This window comes from Grampus griseus, assembly GCF_964374135.1.
Source record: "Grampus griseus genome assembly, chromosome: 12".
NCBI classification, from domain to species: Eukaryota; Metazoa; Chordata; class Mammalia; order Artiodactyla; family Delphinidae; genus Grampus; species Grampus griseus.
Window position 1 is genome coordinate 85,385,793 of NC_139006.1, and position 24,453 is coordinate 85,410,245.

Consider the following 24,453-nt stretch of genomic DNA (forward strand, 5'->3'; position numbering starts at 1 on the left):
CACCGACCTCTCCCATGTCCCTCCAGCCTCCTGGGAACGGCATTCTCCTCTTGCAAATTTCCGGGCGGCCTCAATGTTCCCTGTTTGTCTTTTAAGTAACGCTACAACTTACGGACCAATTCCCTCCATTTCGTCCTGGATAGACCCTGCCTGGTACGGGGTCTGTTATCCTAAGGCCCACTTATTTGTAAACATATCACCTCTTTCAGGTAACATTTGCATTTTGGGCCGAAACCTTATCCAAAGGAGTGAATTTCCTTTCCAGACAAGCCCGTGTCTGGTCTGTTTTCAGATGCACCTGCGGAGAAGACAAATTCCAGCAGAAACACTTCTCCGGCCCCGTCGGGTGGTACCTCGCTGTTGACCCCATAGACCACATTGACCTTTCAAAATATCACAGGGCCATGCCCCTCAGCAGCTCTCGTTAATTGACTATGGTCTCCAGAGTCAATTAAAAATGTTAGAAAATGCCCTACTTCTTGCTAAGAAATACAAAATTTAAGGCTATTGTTAAAAAACACGGTGCTGAAATAATAGTGTTCTGAGAATGAATTCTCCTGCCTCTGATTTGTCTCTTGTTTTACCTCTCATGTGCAGGAGGGGAGGATTTCCTAGGTCGTCACTGAAACAATTAAACAGTCTCTTTTCTTATTTCTGCGAATTGAAAAAGAAAATTCTGGCGTAAGAAAAATGTGACCGAAAACTTCTGGGCTCTGGACGATGGTTCATTCAAGCCCCGCTGTAATTCCTTATGACCCGGAGCCCAAAGGGACACAGGGATATTACGGACCCATAATTATCGACCCCGGGGACAGCCTGTCCTCCTTGCCTTAGGGGCTGGCTTCAGCTGGAATGGTACAGGCAGTGCCTGGAGGGCCAGCCACCCCATCATTCTAATGCAGTCCACACTCTGGGATGCAATACGCAAGACGCGGAGGGGCTTGGGGTCATCGTGTTTTGTTCTCAAGGCCCCTCCGTCTCTGTATCCCACGTATGCGCCTGTGCTGTGTGCACACGTGCTCGAGTGTGTGTAGGAACCGTGTGCAGACACGTGTAGGTGTGTTTACTCCTAATCGGATGGCGGGTTGTTACTCTCCGTTTGCTGTCGGCAGATGAAAAAAAGAGCCCAGTCAAACCCTGCTAAACTTTGAGACGCTTGGTGTTTACCCAACTCGGGAATGGAGAAAAAGAGAGAGAGAAGAAGAGGGAGGAAAAGAGCAGGCGGGCTGGTGGGGGGAGGAGCTGGCTTTTTTTTTTTTCTTGAGAAAGTGAATAATGTCATCGTTGATTTAATTAGCAAATTCTAGATGTGCTGACAAAGGAGATTTTCTTGGGAGATGCACTGGGTTGTGTCAATGCTCTAAATGAATAGGCAGGGCTGAGTTCCTGGTAATCACACATGAACAACAGCGCTCGCCAAACCTCAAACAGAGCATAAATCAATTTGCTGGGAATTAACCATTCGCTTCAAAATTAGGGGTTACTTGACAGGGTTTCAGTGGTTAGGTTGTCAGGGGCCTGTATTTCGAGCTGAGATTTATCTATCACTGACACAAGCGCATCTCCTCCTGGGCTGCGGGCTGACCCCCGCCGAGCGCGGGGAGGGGAGGCCCTCCTTGGGGGGACAGAGCTGGGGGCGGGGGCCCGCTTGTCAAAGGCAAAAGGCGCCCCTGCCGCTCTTCGCGGTGCCCCCCCGACGGGAGCTGGAGGACCTGGAGGAGGGGATGTGTTTCGGGCTCCGTCACACGTCACGTGACCCTTTGATCGCCCACAGAGCCTAACAATTTGTGAAATGAGAAGATGCCTGAAAGTGTACCGTTGCCCAGAAGAACTGATGAAAAGCAGTAGGACTCTGAGGTCACTGGTTCCCGGGAGTCGCCTACGCTGTGGTCAGGGGTCAGGGCCAGGGCCTCCCAACCGCTGGGGGCAGGGGGAGGGGGAGGGGCGGCCCTGATCCAGTCCTCGGGCCGGACTGGGTACCAGCTGGGGAAGGGGAGTGCCTTCGGGTCAGATTTCTTATCTGAGGTGTAGTGTTTGTTGCCCAGCCCCTCAGAGACCTTTCCTGGCCACTTAGAAACACCCTCCCACCTAGCAGCTCCCCGCCCCGCAAGAATAATACAGATCTCCATCCTGTGTAACCTGCTATCATCATCCTTGCTCCTGGGCCTGACTGTATGATTAGTTCCCCGCTATGGATTATTCTTTCTCTGTCAGATGCCGTGAAGCTTGTCTTTCCAGGCAGCCCAGAGGTCCTCAGACACATAGCTATTGGAGACATTATCTTTTCTAGTCCAAATTTCTTCTAAATAATCCTCTTCCTGTCTTCAGTTTGTGCCCTGTAATTAAATCAGTCAACCCATGGATGTATTTTACAGGCAAAAGCAAGCAGGTAAAAGCCAGCTGCTTGATTTGAATTTGGTCAAGGAAATGAACAAAAACGATGGACGTAACCCAAGCCTGGATGACGTGACCCTAAGCCACTCCTGCTTCCCTATCTGCACACCTTTGCCTGCTGACCAACGGGACCTTCTCGTAAATTCTGACCGCAGAGTATCTCTAACACGGCAATCTTTTGGAACGCAGGATGGCGGTCCTCCTGCCGGTTTTGGACCTGTGATATTCTTGACCACCCGCTTCTGTTCTGCCTGCAGACACTGAGCTTTCCGTCTGGTGTTTAAGGAAGATGGCCCTGTTCGCTGTCATTTACTTTAAGTCCGTTAGGATCTGAATATTAGTCCACTAAGGGAAATAAAACTAATTTGGGGGTTGTTACTATAGTTTGGGGAGTTGAACGTTTGGAAAATATTTGTGCGGTGTCTCCTCACATCTAACAGGGAAGTTGCTAGAATGAATGGTGTGTTCACGTGGCTTCAGGGGATCAGAGTTCCAACAAGTCTCCTGATTTCAGCCCCACTTCCTGTGTCACCCAACGTGGCCTTATTCTGCACACTTTTTTTTTTTCCTGGATCACCTGTTTGCTCCCTCTTAAAGCCCTCTAGAACCAATCTAGAACATTCTCTGTCCCACAGGAGGAAACAAGGCAAGCCACGGTCACTGAACATGGGGCTCTGCTTTCTGTCTGTTTCCCATGATCGCGAAAGTCTCAGCAGGAAATCCCTCCTGAAGGGACCTTCTCCCTCCCCACCCTCCTTCAGATCTCTGCGGGAGGGCTTCCTGCTCCGAAGTCAGCATGCTGGATGGAGTCTTGTCCTTTCTGTGGAAGGATCTCTTCTCTCGTAATGAAAATGGCTGCGGGAACAAAAATGGCTCCAGATGAAGCCATTCTCGTGACAAAGACTTTAATGAGGACAAAAAAATGGCACAAAATCAATTCATTCTCATGACAACCTTAAGACTGTAATGAGGACAAGAAACAGTCTGAAATTTATCAATTCTTGTGACAACCTTGAGACAGTAATGAAAGCGGCACATGGGATGAAATTGGCCCACTCTCCCGACAGACGGTGAGACAAACCTGGAAGGTAGCACCGTGTTTATCTACCCCCTTGACAACCTGGGGGCTGAAGCAAGAACAGAAAAGGTGATGAGATTAACCCATTCCTGTCTAAACTAATCTTAAAGGGTGGCCTCCACATGTCCTTTGAAAGTGGCCCCCCCAGGTGAGTTACCTGTGTGAACCTCAGACGTCTCTGTGGGACGGCATTCTTTTGGGCTTCACTTTTCAGTTCTTTGTCATGATTCTTTACGTCATTTGAAAATTAACCAGTCCTGATCATACAGACTAGGACGAGTGGCCGTCATTCCACTTCAGCTCTTATTTGATGACCTCAAAGTGCTCTGGCAATCGGACTTATTAAAAGAGAATGCGTAAGAGGCATAGGCATTGGGACGGCGGTACGAACTCTCATTCTAGAAAAGTGCATCCGGACTGCAGGTGAGGAAAGACATGTAGGATGGAGGTAACCTTCTGACTCAATGAAACACTGCTGCTGATGCATATTTCTTAGAAAAAAATGGAGTTTTCCAGGCTGTAATCGCTGAACCAGTATCTGTCCTCCAACTTAGTTTTCCTGTGAACTCACAGATATTCTCATCCAAGTCCTTGAGGGAAAAGCAGGATGAGCCGTTATTACAGGGCTTCTCGAAGGTTTGGAACCCCCCGGGGAATGGTTACAATCAGTGGCTCTGCAAGTGGGGCAGGAATATGCATTTGGACGAGGGAATGCCGTTCTTGAACACACGGAAGTCTGAGAGGCATTGATTTACTGTGCGCAGAGGTGCTGGTTTGAGGAGTGTGGATTTATGATTCCTAATGAGAGGCCCCGCTCACTCATCCTCTCCTGCTAAAATGGTAATGTTCCACTGACGAAGAAGCAGCTGAGGGCCAAGTTTTGATGTCAATTCAGGTGCCACTCAGCTTTCACTGGGCTTCTAATAAGTATTGATGAGTGATTGAATGACAGTGACTAGGAATAATGGCTCGCTGTGCTTGGCTGGCAACTCTAGAGATAATATAGAGGTGAAGCCCCTCCACGTGTCATTAGTGGTTTTCCTCATGAGGGATGTGGAGCCGTCTCATCTTTCTTTCGGTCTGTCTGCCTGTTTACTGTTCCAGTGAAGTCGGTCGGCACTGAGTGCTGGGAAAGGAGGATGTTTCTCTCTGTTTGTTGGGAGTAGGTCAGTTTCTTCATCACTGTGCTTCTTAAACGATTGGATGCTAGGCTGAATTCTAACATTTTCTCCCAGTTTCTACATTTTCTCCCACATCTCTTGTTGGTGGCAGAGACATTCTTGTATTTTTTTGTGGAGCTCAAGGGTTGGATCTAAGTTATAAGGTTTTGGCCAAGGCTCTGGGTTCGGTGTCTTTAATCTTCACCCGGTTTTGGAATGAGTTGGTCATGGGATGACTGCATTAGAATTGATTTCATGTTGCTTCCCCAGGTCCTCTCTCTGGATTCCTCTCTCCGCATCAGTGGCCTTAAAGGTCTGAATATTTTCCATCAAGTTTGAGGTCAGGCCATTGCTGAAGGGGCTACCACAGGAGTGGGTAGTAAAGAGAAATCTACAAGGATGGCTCTTAGGTTAACTTGCATTTTGTCTTATGACAAGTTTGCGCGATTGTGTATTTTATTCTAACAATGCTACATGGCCCAGGAGCCTGGAAACTGGATACAAGCCTGGGGATTTTCAGATCAATGTCAGCGGACTCTCACTCGGTTGCAGTGAGTGTAGGGGATGGAGGACGGCAAACTTCCAGGAGGTAACCTCGATTCAGAGGCCCACGGAGCCAGGAGGTTAATAGTTGGGTTGAGTTGGGAGGGGTTGAGTGATAGGTAAGGACAGTGTTTCTTCCTGTTTGTTAGGCTGGGAGAGAGAGAGAGAGGGAGAGAGCGCGTGCGAGAGAGAAAAAGAGACCAAGATCAACAGGAAAACATGATCCTAAATGGAAGGCAATAGTTAAGTCACTTCTTGGTGTTCCTTTGTTTAGCCTAAATTATCTTTTGTGTCTCCTAACCTTTGTTTGAGGAATCCAGCTCCTTCTTAATCATCGTCGTCTCTCTTTTCTGCACCCTCTCCAGGTTTCCCCGTAAGTTCAGAAGTGTTATCTCATTTCTTTTCACAACCTGCCCATGAGGTAACTAAGGGTCATTGCTAAGCTCCGATTTACAGATTGGGTGAAAGTGAGGCATAGTGTGTGAGACGATTTACTCAAGGTCAAATCGCAAGGTCAGGGTCAGCCTTAGAACGAGTCCTCCGGTTCTGTCCGGCAGGCGCCCATGCCTGTCCCACTCCCTAGAGCCATAGCACTTACCCCACTTCCAGACTCCTTCGAAAGGACTTTTGGTTTGTACCATTCAGAATTTTACTTGTGAAAAGTTAAATAAACACGTGGAAAGCGTTTTCACGTTGCTGCATGACCCCATTACCTCTTCGTGCACTCATGTAGGCCGTGTTTACACAGATGATCACTGCTGCACACACACCTGCTTTGTGACAGAGGTCAGTCAAACAAATGGTCACTTTTTACATTTTCATTCGTAAAAACTCCAAACGAATTTTGATGGCCAGGTAATTCTTTGCACATGGGTTTGTGGGTGTGTTGTTTAGGACAGCCCTAGGAAAGATACCGAATCTGAGAGGCCGAGGGGTCATGTCCAGTTTTAGACCTGCATACAATCCAGCACAGTGGAAGGCCCAGTTTCATTTGCATATTAGATATTCCTTTATTCCAAAATTCTTCCTTCAAGTTTGCCAGCCCAGGAGAAATGTCAATGGAGAAAATAACCAGAGAATTGTCCAGACTTTTTTCCTGTAATGAAATGTTGCTGGCTCGGAAACTGCGTGGCATGTAGCAAGTTGTCAGGCCTGCATCCTGTGGGGTTTACAGCAGTGACGTGTTGTCAAAATGGGCTTTGCGAGAGCTAAGTCCTCATGTTCGGTATCATCCCTGGTACACAAGTGCTACTCAGTGAACTGTTAAGAGATACTTAGCCCACACTCTTCTGTTGTGTCTCAATGGGCAGAAGCCACATACTTTTTGGGGTGATTCTTCGCCTAATGTTTCTTTCCCTGACTCTTTAATGAGCTCTGTGCCAGGGAAGGCAGGATTTCCGTTTTGCCCCTCATTGTACCCCTGGGCTGAGTACCAAGCCCAGCACATTGTAGATTCTCCACAAAGATTGGTCCAGTGGATGAAGTCTCGAGTGAAAGGACACGTGAACCTGCTTCCCATCTTCGCCAGATTTGGGAGGGAAGGCAAAGCTGACCTTGTCACATCTTTGCCTAAAATTCTCTGCCCGTGGTGTGTACCATGCCGGACCAGGACGAAGAAGGAGGAGGAGGAGGAGGAGGAGGAGGAGGAGGAGGAGGAGGAGGAGGAGGAGGTTGGGAGGAGAGAGTTGCCGTCCTGCATTTGGTCGTGTCCACCAGGTGGGACCAACTGGGCTGAGTGGTCCCTGGGTGAGGCTGCCAGGGTGCAGTGCGGGGAGGAGAGCTGGTGGGGAAGAGGTGAGCTGTGCGTGAGTGTGGGCTGGGGCACAGGTGATGGAGGGAGCGTTTCAGGCAGGGGGGCAAGCAGAGAGAGGCAGTGGAAACTCCCTGGAAGGCGCAGTCAGACCTACAGCTTGGGGCGCTCTGCCCTTGCAGTGGTGGGGCTCCTGCTGGCCCTTGCTGGCCCGTCTTGGCCTCACCTCTCCGCCTCACCTCTCCCTTCCTGGGCGCTGTTTTGCTCCAACCAAACCTAAGCACCTGCCCTTTCACACTGATAGATCCGGAGCCCTGTGGTGGGTGTGTCCTTCCTTGCTGACAGGCATCTCCTTGGCACCGAATGCCCCAGCCCTTTCTGCATCCTGTCAGTTCTGCTCACCCTTTCAGACTGGGCCTGGCCTCCTCTGAGCTGTTGCCTCTGACCTCCCTGCCCCCAACATCTGGTTTATATCCCCTTTCTGCTCCCACTGGGCCTGGCGCATACCTCTTAGAAGTAGCATTTATTTTTGGTTGACTTGGCATAGAAATCAATGGATAATCTTTTATGGAATAAATACATGAGGCATCAGTGTCGCTGGGAGTGTGGGCAGCCCTCCAGCTGCGCGCTCAGACCCCAGGAATTTCATAGACTCGCATCTTCTCAGGGTGGGAGAGACTCCTCGGTGCCGGCAGCCAGGGCAACTTCCGGGAAGTGAGAGCCATGTCTTCCTCTGCGTCAGAGTGTCCCCCGCCTTAGACGTAGAGGACAGATTTCTCAACGGACAACACAAGCCACATCTCCAAATAAAGAAGATCGAAGGAGGTGTCAGTGATTTTCACTTTGCTGAAACAGTCCAGTTAAGGACCTCGGTCCCAATCCCATCTCTACCGCCTGTGACCCGTGGACCTTGGGCGAGAGATTTAACCTCTCTAAGCTTGATTCCTCCCCTTAATGGGAGAATTTCTCTCCTCGGTAGGTTTTTTTTTTTTTTTTTTTTTTTTGGTGGTACGCGGGCCTCTCACTGCTGTGGCCTCTCCCGTTGCGGAGCCCAGGCTCCAGACGCGCAGGCTCAACGGCCATGGCTCACGGGCCCAGCCGCTCCGCGGCACGTGGGATGTTCCCGGACCGGGGCACGAACCCACGTCCCCCACATCAGCAGGCGGACTCTCAACCACTGCGCCACCAGGGAAGCCCCTCGGTAGGTTTTTAATATGCCTTTTGCATCTGAGTAGAAATATTCTTTATCCTCGTTTAGGAATCGCCTTCAGCAACTGTGACAGTCCCTCTGGATGTTCTAAGGAGGAAGGATCTTTCTGATTCTTAACAGAGTCAAACGCCATCTGTGGCCAATTATTAAATAAGACAAAGGACAAATTGATTATTACATTTCCTCCTTCTTTTCCTCCCCTTTTTTTTGTTTTTGTCCACAAAGGATGGGTTCGCACAAAGCCAAGAAGTACCAGGCTTGGGCAGTAGCGACAGTGCTGAGCTGGGACGTGAGACCCGAAGTGCTGGTGGAACCCTTGCTGCTGATTCCTGGAACCTCTCTGGGGCGCATGGCCTTGACCCCCACTGTCAGGTTCTGCAGGACTCATCCCAAACCCAAGTCGCTGGATCAAGGGTTTAGGCCGCTTTACATTTCAGCAAACACGCACAAGAGTACAACGATTACAGCGGCAGTTGCTATAGTTTTTCCCTGCTCTTCGTTGTTCTAATTTTCTCTCTGATTTTACACTTTTCTCTCAATTGGTGTATCCAAAGTGCTAGACTGTATGAGGCTGGGGCCCTAGAGGAGTGAGAAGTCATTTATAAAACGCTTCTTCCAGAGATCAGTAATATCTGTAAAACACAGGAAGAAATTATAATCCGCCACGGCTGAAAAGAGCGTCATTCAGTCCACAGCACAAAATTACATATGTTTATTGGAAGGGCTCTTTCCCTTTTCCTTTAAAACTCCCAGATCTGGAATATTTAAAAAAAGACACTGGTTACAGGGTTAAAACTCTGTGGATGTCAGATGAGCCTGTTGGACACCAGCGTAACTGGTAAAAACAGGGCCAGGTTTAAAATCTCACGAGATCCTCACCGGTGTGTGAGGAGTATCCCAGCCTCTCCGAGTGGTCTGGCCACGCCCCCCTTCCGGACTGGGAGTGTGGCCGCCACGAAATACAGTGGGCAGGGGAGTCGGGGCAAGTGTCACGCTTGCCTTTGGCCGGCACCCACCTTGACCCAGCTCTGCGATGACAGCGGACTCTGTCACCTTCAGTTTGGATGACTGCATTTTCAGCTGCAGATTCTACGTATCTTCGATGTTTTCACACGGGCAGTTCCAAAGAGGAGTCCTGATTATATTTTGAGCAAAGACAACATTATCGAATCTTGCCAGTATGCCGACGTGGAAGGAGGAGTCATCACTGAGTGGTGTATCCCCTGGGGGCGGGCGATGACCACAGTATATTCCAAACAATTCATGACTTCATTTTTTTAGGAATGGAATTCAAGAACATCTCCTATCCCAGCTGCATACACGCTAAATAAACAAAGATCCCAAAGCTGAATTTTAGGGGCTCACGCTTTGTGAATACGTGGAAGAATTTTCAAAACCCTCTCTCTCTACTAAACGACTGCATTTCCTCAGCAGGGATCGAATGTTAAGTTGCCCCCTTCACTTGATGACAAATGTGATTTCTGAGTGTGCGTGTGGCCACGTTGCAATTACCCAAGTGAAATACAAGAAGGATGAGTAAGATAAGAAAATCATTTTAAAGTCTCCTGTTATTAGGGTCAGCTTGTCCCTCTGTGGATACGCCAGCCTTTGAAAAAGTGTTCATACTTAACCTCAGTGCCGCAGGGTCATGGGTAAAACCCCGGCTGGCTCACAAGAGGCCACCGGGGGACAGAGTGACAGCCAGGCAGAGGGGGCTCTAGAATGTGCTGCGCGGCCCCCAGTAACCTGTGGGGCCTTTTCCAAGTTCCATACCCTCCCTCCCCAACTCTGGGAAGGAATGCTAGGAGAAGCCTTGATGATTCCTTTAGTAAAACTCTCTCAAAAGGTACTGTTAATGAACTCAATGTCTAACATTTAAATTTTACCCGGAATCATGGGCTTGCTTTGAGCTATGCAATATTCTTGGATCTGTGGGTCAAGGGATGGTATTTACCCACTGCCTCCATTTCCAAGATTGAAAATAGGGTTTATTAATTCCCTCCCTAACTCACAGGGGACACCATACGCATTAACAACTAGGACAGACAGATCTGCATCGGGGTCCATGGAGTGATATGCAAACGTATGGGATTTTTCTTCTCTTTTTTCCTTTGGATTTCAGCACCAGTGCTTCTTAAGGAAAAAGAAAACCCATTGTTCCAATAGCCGTGTCTCTCTGCCTCCCACTAATGCGCTTCTGAGGAGCAGCTTTTAAATGAGAAGTTACGGGCACTGTTCTGATTGAAACAAACTAGTGTTGATTACTGATCAGCCATCTGTAAAGGAGGCCACCTTGGGAAGGATGTGAGCTAATGAAAAAATGGGCCTGGTTTGGGAGCCTGGTGGGCTTCACACCGGCCAGTGTGGGTGGCACGAGATGATAGCAGTGTGAGGAACAATAGATTGAGAATAAGTAACTTCTGTCTGAAAGATTAAATGGCGAATTTGCTATTAAGTGTGAACGACATAAAATGGAATTATGGCTTGGAGGATGTAGCTGTGGCTATACGCCTCCAGCAGACGGCACGAGGTCCTATCCTGCTGTCAACAGCTCCCTCCTTCTGTTGTGGCTCAGTTAATACTGACCCCAAGGTGCCGATTAAAGACACGGAGAGCAGGATGGTGACCCTCGTATCCGGCCACACGGCACCTCCCGGGCAGGCCTTGCCTTCCCATGAACTTTGGAAGTCGTCCTCGTTATGGATGAAGTTGTTAGGTGTCCCCGAAAGCTGATGGTTGATCCTCAGGACGTTAATGCCTGGAGGGTGGGGAGGGAGGGGTGCCGGGAGGGTCCCGAGTGCGGGCAGCCAGGGCATGGGGACGTGGTCACGGAGTCAGAGGGACCCAGGCTCCCTTGGTTGTGGCAGTGGGGACTTGACGTGCCAGGGCGCGTCCTGCAGCCGACCCAGGGCTGTCCACACCGTGGAAGGTGCTCACTGCTGTCTGTAGGACCCGGGCGCAGACATCCCTTGGGTCAGTGAGACAAAAGGGACTCTGCACCCTGGGGCTGGCGGTGAGCTTTGTGCTGCCTGCCCGGCTCCGGGCTCTGTGTCCTTTCTGTGCCGAGTCTGCACCAGGTGTAGACACGATGTTCTCTCGTCCCTGCACCCGGTACTTGAGACTGTGGGCGTTCGTTCAGAATTTTGGCCTTACTTCCCTTTTCTCCCTGATACCTGGTAGTTCTCTGTGAAGTCAGAACATCTGAAGAAGTGAATTCTAACTGTTTGGGCTTCATCCAGGCCTAAACTTCAGATGCTGCTGTAAGCTGGAGGCTGCCCTTGGTACAGCTGGGCCACACCCTTGGCCGCCCCGTCGATTGTCAGAGAACCCTTTGGGAGCGGACTTGGATGGCCTGGTCTCTGTGTCTCCTCCCACTTTGGTGGCATGTGAGGCCTGGAGCCCACTGGCTCAAGCCCTTTGCCTTCTTTGGGGGGCTGTGGGGACCAGCTCGCGGTGATGATTCACATTTACTTCTTGCCTTGGTCTGTTTGCTTTGATCCCAGCCCACAGGAAGCTCCTGATTGGGATACCAGAGTCCTGTGGTTTCCCAGGGCAATCTTAACACGTCTGATGGATGAGTGAGTGAGTGAATGAATGAGAGGTCCAGTAGCAGTTCCTTATGATCCATCCCCGTCCAGTCCTGAAACACGCCCCATCCCCTTCCAGGCGCCAGAATCCCGTTCTCAGGAAAACCACACGTGGCTGCAGAGGGTCTGGAATCACTGCTCGGTCCTTCAGTCGCGCCCTGCGCTTCTCGAGCACGTAGACCATCTTGGAGGTGGTGGGTTATGCCGTGTGACACTTATTGTGCGAAGTCTCATGTTCTGCTATATTGCATCATTTTATATGCTTATGTGGCTTCAGATTATAGGGCACAATCAATGAAACGAAACGCAAGTAGTGAACTAAAGTAGATAACACTTCCTTTTAGATTGGATGTGCATCATTAATTCCTTTCTTTTTTTTCTCTTGCTTTTAAAATCGGCCCATATGAATTTACTGCCCATGAAATCGAAGGACTGAAGCCCCGGCCAGTGCCATTCATGTAAGTGTGACGACGGGCCTCTGGAAGCATCCCTACCTGCTGGCCTGGCCTGGATCTGCCACCGCCCCCTGCAGCCCTGGGTTTGAGGCGCTCTTGACATGGCCTGGTAGCTCTGCCGGACTATGAAAGTTCTGTGATGACGATGGTGTCAACAGGGATCAGAGTGAGAGAACCAAGCTCATTTCCCTTTTGACCCAAGCAGGATGCATTCCCAGATTTTCAGATGTGCGGCACTCACGCGCTAATGAGTGCTGTGTCTTGCCCTCAGCATCAGTTATGGAAGCCGCCAGTTCAAACTGAGCATCCAGAAACTTGGCAACAAAAGCCAGAGGATATCCAAACAGATTTCAGATTAATCGGCTCATGCATCCAATCTGCTGGCCGTAATAGACTTTATGTTTACAGCTAATAATGCTGGAATAAATATTGATTAGATACAGTTCAGCATATAACAAAGGCATGACTCCCACCCTGAAGATGGAAGGGTTTCCGACGGGCCATCTCATTACTTCTGGAACATCTCTATTAGAAGGCCACTGTGTGCCTGTGACTTCACCAACCACTGGTGTTCTTGGGACGCAGGAAAAATCTCTTGTCCTTCGGAGACTGGATTTGCTCACACAGCTGAAAGCTTTCTGCCTCTGGTGTCGGTCTCTCCACTGGACTGGTTTGTGGTTTCACGGGTGTCTTTGTTGCCGGATCCTACGGCGGTCCTTCTACACGTACCCACCTCGCAGGCATCCACGGCCCTGCGGAAAGTCCTAGAGTCCCATTGCCCTCTGGGCTCTGTCTGCAGAGCTGTGCTCTTGGCTCTGAACCTACTGGCCTCCCATTTTGACTTTGGTGGCGAGCCTGCCCCATCCTCCTGCGGCTGCAGCCCCCTTCCCCGCTCTGCTCTGCACATGCTCACGTCGCAGGGCTCCCCGGGAGGCCCTCCCCGTCATGGCCCTGGGGCCCCCGCAGCACAGCCCGAAGTGGCAGCACGCCCTCTCTGTGAGCGGTGCCGACCTCTTGTTGTGGCCGCAGTGCCTCCAGAGGGGCTTTGAGTTTTGGGGGCCCCGCTGGGAGGAGCCATGGATTTTGTTCCTGCCTTTCCAAGTGTCTGGAAGATCCTTTGAGCAGAGAGTTCCATTTATAAAACCCCAGGAAACAACCCCTGATTTTAACATATCTGTGCTTCACTTGCAGAAGTCCCGCTACCGTTGGAACCTCAACCAGGAGAGGATCTGCCCGAGCTTTTGGGAATCCGTGATTTCTTTCTTCCCTCTCTTTCCCGACACACACACGTCGGGAGCTCGGGAGGAACTTACTGAGGAGGTCTGACTTTGAAATGGGCCACGGCTCCCACGGTGCTGGTCCAGCTCTGGCAGAGCTCTGGAGACGCAGGGTTGCCTCAGAACCCCGCACCCTCTGAACTCCCGGCCACCCTGCATCCTGCATCCCGGGAGGGCGAGGGCGAGAAAGACACACTACCCAAGGGGAGTGAGGGGGAAGCAGGCTGTGATGCCGGGTTTCTGAAGGGATGCTCCGTGGGACTGATCGGTGGGGAGGAGACTGTGCAAACTGCAGCAGAAATGGAATTAGGCCAAGTGCGTAAGGAGAGCGCTTACGGCGAGTGCACCGAGCCCGTGGGCTTTCCACTCTCTCTGTTGCACAGACAAGGAGGAAACCCAGCCCAGGGCTAGTGGTGGGTGGGTGGCGGGGGGGACGTTTCCCAGGCTCCCGTCCTTACCTGGCGTCGGTGGCCCCTGCAGCAGGTGTGGGAGGCTGTGCATTCGCCTTTCTCTGGAATCCAGTCTGTCCACCACCTTCCACCTGCAGCCACGCTTGTCCTTCAGAGACCGAGGCTCTGAATGTCCTCTAAACTCACTCTCAGCAGCAGCAGTTAAACGTGGTGGGTATTCTCAAGACTCTCTTTGCGAACATTTTTATACCTTTCCAGCAGGGAATCCTTGCTTTTAAGATAAGGATGGGCAGAGCTGTTAAATACACCCGACTCAGAGCCATGGATCGGAAGACCCTGTCTGGCTCTGCCTGCAGTGACATGCTCTCCTGAGGCTGGAGCCCGTATCCTCCCTGGCCGGCTCGGCTCCGGGACACTCCTTGGCCTCAGGGTCAGGAGGTTTGGCCCTGGGCTCCTTTGGGAACTGAGATTAGGCCTCCCTCCCCGCATCCAGGTGTCCTCCTGGCCCCTGTCTTGTTGGCGGGCCCGGGCTGGGGTTCCCCTCTGCTCCCAGCACCGCCCCCATCCAATCAGTTCTGAGAAACGCCGCCCGGGGTGAAGGTTACTAGCTCTGGTCTGAGATCCAGACAGGCCCGGGTTTGAGTCTTCGGCAAGCAGCTTCCGATCTCCCAGCCGCTGTCCACGTCTCTTTCACAAGTGTAAGGACCACCACAGTGGCGAAGGCGGCTTGGAAGATCGTTGCAAGGGCGTTGAAAGAACTTTGCCCACATCTGCCCTGTGGGAAGCTGAGTCCGGTTCTCCTAGTTCCTTCCGTTATTTCTGCTGCTGTCCTGCCCGCTTGAATCCCAAACTCTGCCTCCCGTGCGTGGGACCCCCTGCCAGGTCTGCCCATGTTGCAGGCTGCTCTGCTACTTGGACGTGGGCCCCTGGCCGGCTCCGATCTGACCGCAGCTGCGTCTTCTTCACCCGCCCCAGGTGGTGGTGCGTTTAAGACCCCCTCTCGGCGGGCAGAAGGGACGCGTGGCCTCCCCGCAGCCAGGGCGCCCGGGAAGCTGCTGCAGACCCCTGGGGGAGGCTCAGTTCTGGGCCAGCCCCGCCCCACCATCCCCTTATCCGCGCCGCGCTCAGCTGGATTCCACGATACGGCGAAACTAACACTGTCAGCAAAGTCAGATTGACTCACAAGGGGCCTTTGCCTCCCCTGGGCTGCATCTCTTTTCTGAAGGGTGCGTGAACCAGGGAGGGTTTCACAGCACCGGCTTTTCTACTCCTGTTAACTGTAGGGTCCTGGAAGCGCACAGGGTTGTCGTTTTCACTGGGGTTGCTAAGGGACCTGAGTATTTTCCCTGGGTTTCCTGGGCATCCCTTTGACCACTCCCAGCCCATGGAGAAGGAACTGCAGACCTGGGTGCTCCAGCTGGAGGGCGGTGGGCCGTGGGCTTGCAGAGAGGGGCTGCCGCGGGGCAGTGGGTGTGGGGAGGAGGGAGCAGCCCCGCGCAGCCGGTGGCTGCTGGAATCGCGTGTTCTCTCTGTGGTCCACATCCGTCTGGCGAGAGCTGGGCTGTGTGCTCCTGACTTGTGTACACCTGTCGGGGAGGGCGTCTCAGCCGTGCGTTCAGCCGTTTGCCGTCTGGGACTCTACTCGTTATTCCATAAAAGCCATTGTCAGTCAACAGCCATCAATCACACAGGATTCCCGAGCACCACGGATCTGTCAAGAAATCAAAAGACTGTAAGCACTGTTGTGATTACCCATTCATGAGCCATTTTGACTGGAAACTTCGAAGACCTGCCCTCTTGCTACAAACGGGGAAAAGTTAAAGTCAATCATTCGAACAGTTTATCAGCGAGGTCTGGTTCTCCCACTGAGGAGACCACCGCTCGGGCTGCCACTGCCTGGTCTCTGCTTCAGAAAACATCTCTTTGGCTTTTACAAAGCGAGACACATGGCTCTGCGTGTCGCTGCTTGTCTTGCCTGATGTGGAAGATGGATGGCGGCCCTCGAGTGCCCAGAAGACGACAACCGGACTGCGGTTCAGGCCATCCCTGTTCTCCTGCCACCAGGGAAGAAAGGAGGGGGAGAGGGAGGGGTGCTGGGATTATCCCCGTTCCTCTAGGGGAAGAGCCCCCGAGTCCAGATCCACGTTTCCACGGTCGATGCCTCCCACGCCTTGGAAGTGCCTTGAACGTGAGGGCGCGGTGGAGCACGGTCCTCAGCGGGCGCCGCCCCACCCGCGAGAAAGAGAGCATCGTTGCTCCATCGGACTCCCTGCTTGTCTCAACGGGCTCTGCCATCTTTGGACTGGGGCTGATAAATGAATGTTTGCCTTTCTGATCATCACCTTGTGGGTCATTCTTACCTGTCTTTGCAACAAGCTGGCTCACAGAAATTCTGAAAGACACACAAAAAGCCACTCCGGCCAATAATCCTGAACTGCCCCCGTGGAGCCCCTCTGCGTCCAGGTTGACAAATGTTAGAGGGTTAAAGGACCTGGCTGGAACCGCCGGACGACCCGCTGCAGTCGGAGGGCGTGTGGGTGAGGCAGCCAGGTGCACAGCAAAAGCGATGAGATGTCAAAACCCCGCGAACGTGACCATTTCTCAACGGCCTGCCGTATTGGCAACTTGTCCGGTTGACCTCGGCCTTGAATGTCTCCTTGCAGAGGCGAGCCAGGTAGAGAGAGAGAACAATTAAATAAATGCAAAGCCATCCAGCTGGCAGCCAACGAATGGGGACAAGTTTCAAAGCAGCCACGAGGAAACAAGAGGGTTAGAAAAAAAATATTGTCAGATAAAATGAGCTGAGAAACAGTGAATGATTCTGACCACAGGAGCTAATCAGGAACTTTCTCTGGGAGGCCCCTGGGTGGGCCACTGGCTTCTAATAACCCCCAATGGATGTAAGAGTCCCGACGTGACCGGGAGAAGCCTTGCTCCCCTGCGCAGCTGTATTTTATCAATGTTTTGCCCTTAATGACTACACGAATATTGATGATAATGAAGCGTGCTGCAAACAGGTGCACTGCATTCTGTCTCTGCTGCCCCCGGACAGCTGCTGCTGTTACCTGATGCCTCAAGCAGGGTGTCAGGTGGAGGTGTGAGTCCTTCCCCGGGGGGGACGGCCGCACCCTCCCCGCCCCTCCCCTCCCTCCCAGCTACTCCTTGTCCCTGGTCCCCGTGGACCTGCCCTGATTATTGCAGCCGACTTCAGCTGAGCGCGGTGCACACCCACGGCTCTGGAATGGCCACGTGCCAACCAAGGGCTCCAGCCCGTAAGCAGCGATGAATCTCAGAGCGAGAGGCCACCAAGGGCATGCTGACAACTCCGTGCCCTTGATAGCATCTTGACCTACCTGAGATGCTGCTGCCGGCTGCCAGCTCCAGAATCCCATCCCTAGACACGGCGTGTAGTTTAAATTGGGAAAAACAATGCCTAAAAAGCCGGCGAAGGGAGACAGCTTCTGGAAGCTGAGTCTTACACAGCGAGTGCAGCAGTGCTGCGGGGAGGGAGGGACTTTGATGGTGGAGCTCATCTGCGGCCTGCCTCGCTGTATTTGTACCCAGACTGTGGCCGATGCTTCAAACAAAGGGCCAGAAGTAGGACTGCGAGGCAGGGCATTTGGGCACGCCCTCTGCCCTGGTGTTCAAAATCTTCACCCATCACCAGAGGCTTTGAAGAAGCAACTGCATCCCAAATGCAAATCAGAAGGGAGGCAATTTAAAAAAAAGAAATATATTCAAAAGGCGCTAAGTGTCCACCGACAGATGAGTGGATAAAGAAGATGTGGCACGTATATACGATGGAACATTACTCAGTCATATAAAGAAACGAAACTGAGTTATTTGTAGTGAGGTGGATGGACCTAGAGTCTGTCATACAGAGTGAAGTAAGTCAGAAAGGGAAAAACAAATACCGTATGCTAACACATATATATGGAATCTAAAAAGAAAATGGTTCTGAAGAACCTAGAGGCAGGACAGGAATAAAGATGCAGACGTAGGGAATGGACTTGAGGACATGGGGAGGGGGAAGGGTAAGCTGGGATGAAGTGAGAGAGTGGCATGGACATCTATACATTATCAAACGTAAGGTAGATAGCTAGTGGGAAGCAGCCGCATAGCCCAGGGAGATCAGCTCCGTGCTTTGTGACCACCTAGAGGGGTGGGATAGGGAGGGTGGGAGGGAGACGCAAGAGGGAGGGGATATGGGGATATATGTATACGTATAGCTGATTCACTTTGTTATTCAGCAGAAACTAACACACCACTGTAAAGCGATCATACTCCAATAAAGACGGTAAAAAAAAAAAATTCAAAGGGCGCAGCAGCTCATATGAGGAAAATCCAGCGCTGGCTAGATTTGGGGATTTATGATCATGAGATGCAGTTGGAGTCTTCTCCAGGGTTATAAATATAGACCTGATGAAAAACAGAAAGTCCTTCCCTATGTGCACGATGTTCCTAAACTCTTATCTCTGGAATCTGCGGGAATGTCCAAAGCTGCGAGCTATGTGGATGAGCCAGGGCTCAGCTGATGCCGCAGAGCCACGTTGCTTACTCAGATGACACGGGGTTTTCTCTCTACTGTGGGAACGTCGGGCTGGATGCGATTCAGGTGCCGAGGCTCCCAAGCCCAGAGCCAGAACTGCAATGTCACGTGGGGTCTGATCTTCCGCTTAGGTCCAGCTGCAGCAATGTTGTGTTTACCCACGATAGAGAGACAGAGATGTCATTAGTGGTTTTCGAAACAATTTGTCCCTGTGATTTTCCGCAAAGGATGAGACAGACCTCTCTGAGCCTCCAAGATTTGTGTCCTGCTTGCTCTCATGTCTCTTTTGTCTTTTTATGAGGATTCTCCTCCAGTGAATTCATTCATCAGCCACCATTTTGGGGTTCTTTGTATGGAAAAGCTCATTCTTTCAGAGGAAGTACCCTGTGAATAAAAAAAAAAAACAAACCCCAAAGTTATAATTAGATAGCTGGGATGAGGAGAGGTCTTGTGTGTGTGTGTGTGTGTGTGTGTCTGTGTGTGTGTGTGTGTGTGTGTGTGTGTGTGAGAAGCTCTCCATCCCTGCATGAAACTCTGGACAGGCTACTCGAAGAATCATGCTAGAGATGAATTTTCAGAATGAGTTGTGAGTAAAGCTGGTGGTGTATCAAGTACAAAGATTGAACTTTAGGGTAAAGGTTGTGATGGGATGATTCATTAGTGGTTCCATACCGAAATTCCTCAAGGATGTCAACTGCCGGAGGAAAGTGAATTAGGCTGTGAAGGTGAGTTCCCGTCCACCGGTACCTGGGGGCAGTTTGGCCGACCTGAGCGGGAAGTTTCCCTCCCCCACTTTTCTGCTTATGACCACCAAGAGGGGAGCAGAGGTGTGCCAGGAGCTGGACCGCTTTCCAATAACCGTTTGTGGAAGCAGTTTGAACAGTCAGTTTAATGAACCTCTCATCGGTCCAAGAGTATTTGTGGTGGGCAGGATGGATTTCCTGGTCTTCTTCACTGTGTTCAGTGATGCCGGGAAGAAGGTTCTAACTCATGTGTTATTCTTTACAAATGAGTCGAGCCAAACTCACTCACTCAGGATGGCGCAGTGTTTCTTCTCCAGCTGTCACCTGCTCAGCCATCTACCCAGCTGCTCACCAGTTCCATAATGGGCGGGTCAGGAGCGGGCTCTGGGGCTCCCTGGCGATGCTGATGCTGCCTATCTGTGGACCCCTGCTGAGCAGCAAAGTTTTAGAGGAAATGCAGGTTTATTACTCCCAAATGCACACCTTGAAGTATAATCTAGTGAGGCCCACCCTTGCATAGCTACGACTCTTTGCAAATTTCGGAAGGCTTGAAAATATATATATTTTTAATCTTAGGAACATGAGTACTATTTATGCTACTCATTTTCATAGGAAACCCGTTTTGCATAGATAATGTTGATGTAAATTCTATCTTAACCACAAATTCTTCAAAAATTCCATTTTTAAAGAAATACTATTTTCTGTAGGGTGAGGTTTAATACCACACATACGTTCTTGTGTCCCAACCACAATGTTTAGTTCCTGAAGGGCCAAACCCTGCTAGTCCCCGAGTCGAAGCCATTCACAGCTCTTCTCATGCAAGTCGTGAAATGGAGGAGAAAAGGAATGTATCCTACTTGTGCAGAAAAAAAGGTTTTTCTCCCTGCATGGGTAGGTTCTGTATTTCCAAGTTTGTTTGAACTGAAATATCTTATTGTACTGTATTGTTTTCAAATAAAAAAGGGGTAAAAACCCCCAGTACTTTCTTTGGATGGCTTTATCCCTCAGTCAGCTACTGAAATGCTTGTAAAAACACTTCGAGTCGGTTACTCTTGAATTATTCTGCCCTCATTGTACTTAAAAAAAAAAAACCATTTTATTGAGGTAGAATTGACATATAAAAAGCTGTATGCATTTAGTGTACTAGTTCGGAGGTAAGTATACACCCATGAAACCATCACCACCACCAAGGTCATGAATATGTCCAACACCTTCCCAAATTTTCCCCTGCCCCTATTATTATTATTTTTATTTTTATGGTAAGAACATTTGACCTAAGATCTACCCTCTTAGCAAATTTTAAGCATACAGTACAGTGGTGTTAGCTCTCAGCACTGTGCCGTGCAGCAGGTCTGCAGAACTTATTTATCTTGTGTAAGAGAAAATTTATACCCTTTATCTATCACCTCCCTGTCACCCCCTCCCCTCAGCCCCTGGCAAACACAGTTCTAATCTCTGCTTCTGAGTTCGACTCTTTTAGATTCCCGGTTTAAGTGAGATCATGCGGCCATTTAAACACTGACTTATTGAAACCCGCGAGGGTGTCTTAGGGAGGCCAGACGTGAACGCTGGTTCAGGGTGGACAACAGGCCAAGTTCACCTTTCCCGCTGTGGTCTCTCCTTGTTGCTAATGATAAGTCTGGGGAGTACCCAGAAGTAACCACATTAGAGTGTATGGGAATAAGTGATGTCCTTAGTGTTTTGTGCCCCATAAACACTAAAATAAGTGATGAGTGTTATTACTCATTTGACCGTTATTGGTCTACTCAAGTGAGAAGTTCACCTATGGCTACGCACTGTATGATTCCAACTATATGACGTTCTGCAAAAGACAAAGCTACGGAGACAGCAAAATGATCAGTGGGGTCAGCTGGGGGTGAGAGATGAGTAGGGGGTGCCCAGAGGCTTTTTAGCGCCGGGAAGCTACTCTGTATGAGACTATATTGGTGGATACGCATCATACACGTGTGCAAACCCATTGAACGTCCAACACCAAGAGTGAGCCGTAATGCAACTAGGTGCCCACGCAGGTCCATCAATGTGAACAATGTGCCAGCTGGGGGAGGTGCTGGTAGTGAGAGAGGCTGTGTGTGTAGGAAGGAAGGAGTGTGTGGGAAATCTCTTCCTTCCTCTCAATTTCGCTGTGAACCTAAAGCTTCTGTAAAATATAAAATCTTTAACGATAAATTGCAGTGATGGATTTTGTGTGGCTCTCATCCAACGTGCATGCATGTGTGTGTGTGTGTGTGTGTGTGTATGTGTGTGTGTGTGTGTGTGTGTTAAAATCTCCCTGCTCCAGAGCTCAACAATTCCTTGAGTGTTTGACCAAGATCCTTTTACATGAAAGCTATTAGGTACGGAAAGACAAACTCAGTAGGAAAGAATTGAGAATCTACTGCATTCTGAAACCGTCCTGAATGTTTCTCGGTGTTTAGTAGGAGTCCATAAACTCCTACTGAAAGTGTCTGTCCATATCTAAGAGAATCTATATAGAAGGACCTCGGCTCATGGGATCATTGAATAAATAACACATCTTTCAGGGGCCTAGACTAGTGAGTGGAATGGACCTGTGAACGGCTTGCCATAGGAGAGCCAAGTCAGTGCTATAACTGGTGCCAGGTGCGTGATGGGTGTGAAGAGAAAAGATGGATAGTGGCCTGGTGGGGAAGAGGCACAAGGTGGGAGAAAGCTTCAAGGAAAAGGCACCAGCGGAGCAGAATTTTATATTAAGATAGTGCACGGCGTGGCGGGAAATGGGTGATGGGATGGCTTTTGGAGGGAGTTTAACCTGTAATGGAAGGCTGGGGTTCTCGCAGCTGAGGGCCTCAAATGCTGGGTAGACAGTTTGGACTTTATTCTATAGGCAAATGGGAGCTACCGAGGTTTGTTGAGGGGGAGAGTGCCTTCCTTTGTGCCGCGTGGGAAACCATCAGTAAAGTGAAAATCTTATTTTTACTTATCCCTATTGCTGGGATCAAGCTGCTAGCTCGCTCAGCCCTTTTTGTTAGTACAAAGGAAGAACTGCTATCTAGAAGTTAGTCCACCAATTCAGAGTCCCCACCCCATCATGTTCTATTCTGCAGCAAAATGCTTCCACAGAGTCTCTACAGCAGAACCCTCTTCCTGGGGTTGGGAGCAGATACCGGGACAATTCTTTCTGCAATGGTCAGTCTCTTCCTCGACTCACCAGCCTGTGTTGCGAGAATTGTTTATTCTATTTTTTTTTTTTTTTTTTTTTTGCGGTACGTGGGCCTCTCACTGCTGTGGCCTCTCCCATTGCGGAGCACAGGCTCCGGACGCACAGGCTCAGCGGCCATGGCTCCCGGGCCCAGCTGCTCCGCGGCATGTGGGATCTTCCCGGACCAGGGCACGAACCCACGTACCCTGCATCGGCAGGCGGACTCTCAACCACTGCGCCACCAGGGAAGCCCTGTTTATTCTTTATTCAGAATGATTTCGGACTTACACAAAAATTTCAGGGATGGTATAAAGAACGTCCATGTACCCACTGCTCAGGGACCCCTTTCTCCTTTTACCAATTGTCCCAGCAATGCCCAGTGGGTCCAGCCCAGGATCACAGGCTGTTTCCCTGGGATCCTACAGTCTGCACTAGCTTCCTTGACTTTGGGGACCTTGACAGTTTTGAAGATTATAGGCCAGTTATTTTTGTAGATCATCCCTCAGTTTGGATTCGTCTAATGTTTCTGTACAGTTAGACCCAGGCCGTGCACCCTTGGCTGGAGGATTGCGGGAGTGATGTCTGTGTTCTCACTGCATCGTATCTGGGGGCCCAGGATGCGGGCTTGTGCCACTTCTGCTGGGTCACCCTCGCCAAGCTCCTCTGCTGAAAAGGTGCTTTATGTCCCGGTTGTAATTACCAATTGCCTTTGGAGAGACGCTTGGAGAGTGTGCAAAAGCCCTTCTTCATCCGACTCGCATGCCCTGCTCTTGGCCCACTGATGCTTCTTACCTGAATGAACCGTCCCTCTGATAGCTGCCAAACGGTGACTTTCTAATTACATCTTCGTTACCACAGTTCTTAGCTGGCTTTTTATTATTAGGAAGAGAGTTTTCTTCTCCCTGTATTTATTTTTTTAAATTTATTTATTTAGTTTTGGCTGTGTTGGGTCTTCGTTTCTCTGCGAGGGCTTTCTCTAGTTGCGGCGAGCAGGGGCCACTCTTCATCGCGGTGCGCGGGCCTCTCACTATCGCGGCCTCTTTTGTTGAGGAGCACAGGCTCAGGACGCACAGGCTCAGCGGCCATGGCTCACAGGCCCAGCCGCTCCGTGGCATGTAGGATCCTCCCAGACCAGGGCTCGAACCTGTGTCCCCTGCATCGGCAGGCAGACTCTCAACCACTGCGCCACCAGGGAAGCTCTCCCTGTATTTATTTATTTACATCCTTATGGTCAACTATTTCATCCAATGGGATATAATCGATTTACTATCATTATTAATTTTGGCTCTCAGATTATCGTCATGTTGGTCAGCAGTGACACATTCAAGCTCACTTCTATGTCCTTTTCACATGTTCTTATCATTCTTTGGGCGAGTTCTTTCCTTCTGTTGCAAAAATTGATTCCAAACTCGTCTTGTTCTTTTCCTAGCCTGGTCTAATGTCAGCCATTTCTCCACAGAGCCTTTGTTCTTTTAGTGGAAACTCATATTTAAAAACCAAGAACTATGTGGTAGGTATAATCATGTTTATAGCAGGAATGTTGCTCCTAGGCCCTCAAAACTGGAAAATGTATGTCTGTAAATATGAAATGTATAAACATAAAATAAATATATAAAATAGATAAATGCATCATATCCACATTTATATCTCTTCCTATATATGTATGCATCCAGCCATTATCTATGTATGTATTATCTATCATCTCTCTATCCAACTATCATCTATCTATCTACCTGTCTACTTATCTATCTATCTATCTATCCATCCATCCATCTATCCATCACCATGAGTGTACACTAATAACTCTAATTTGAATCTAACACCAAAGGATTTATTCTAGTTTTCTCCTTTTTCCATATCTGGGTCTTCTTTCTCCCTCAGTCCAAACACTGGTTCCTGTTACACTGGCTGAAATGATGATATGCTGACATGTATTCATTCCCCCGCATGGAGCCGGACTCCCATCCCTGTCTGCTTCTCCCCACCCCAAACTGACGCCCTCCCAGGTGGCACACACAGCGGCTAGCCACTGTCTTCACATACCTCCTGAGCCTGCCTGACAGACTTCTGTCTAAAAATGAAGGGAGGGAGGGTGGAAAGAAGGGAGGGAGGAGAAGGA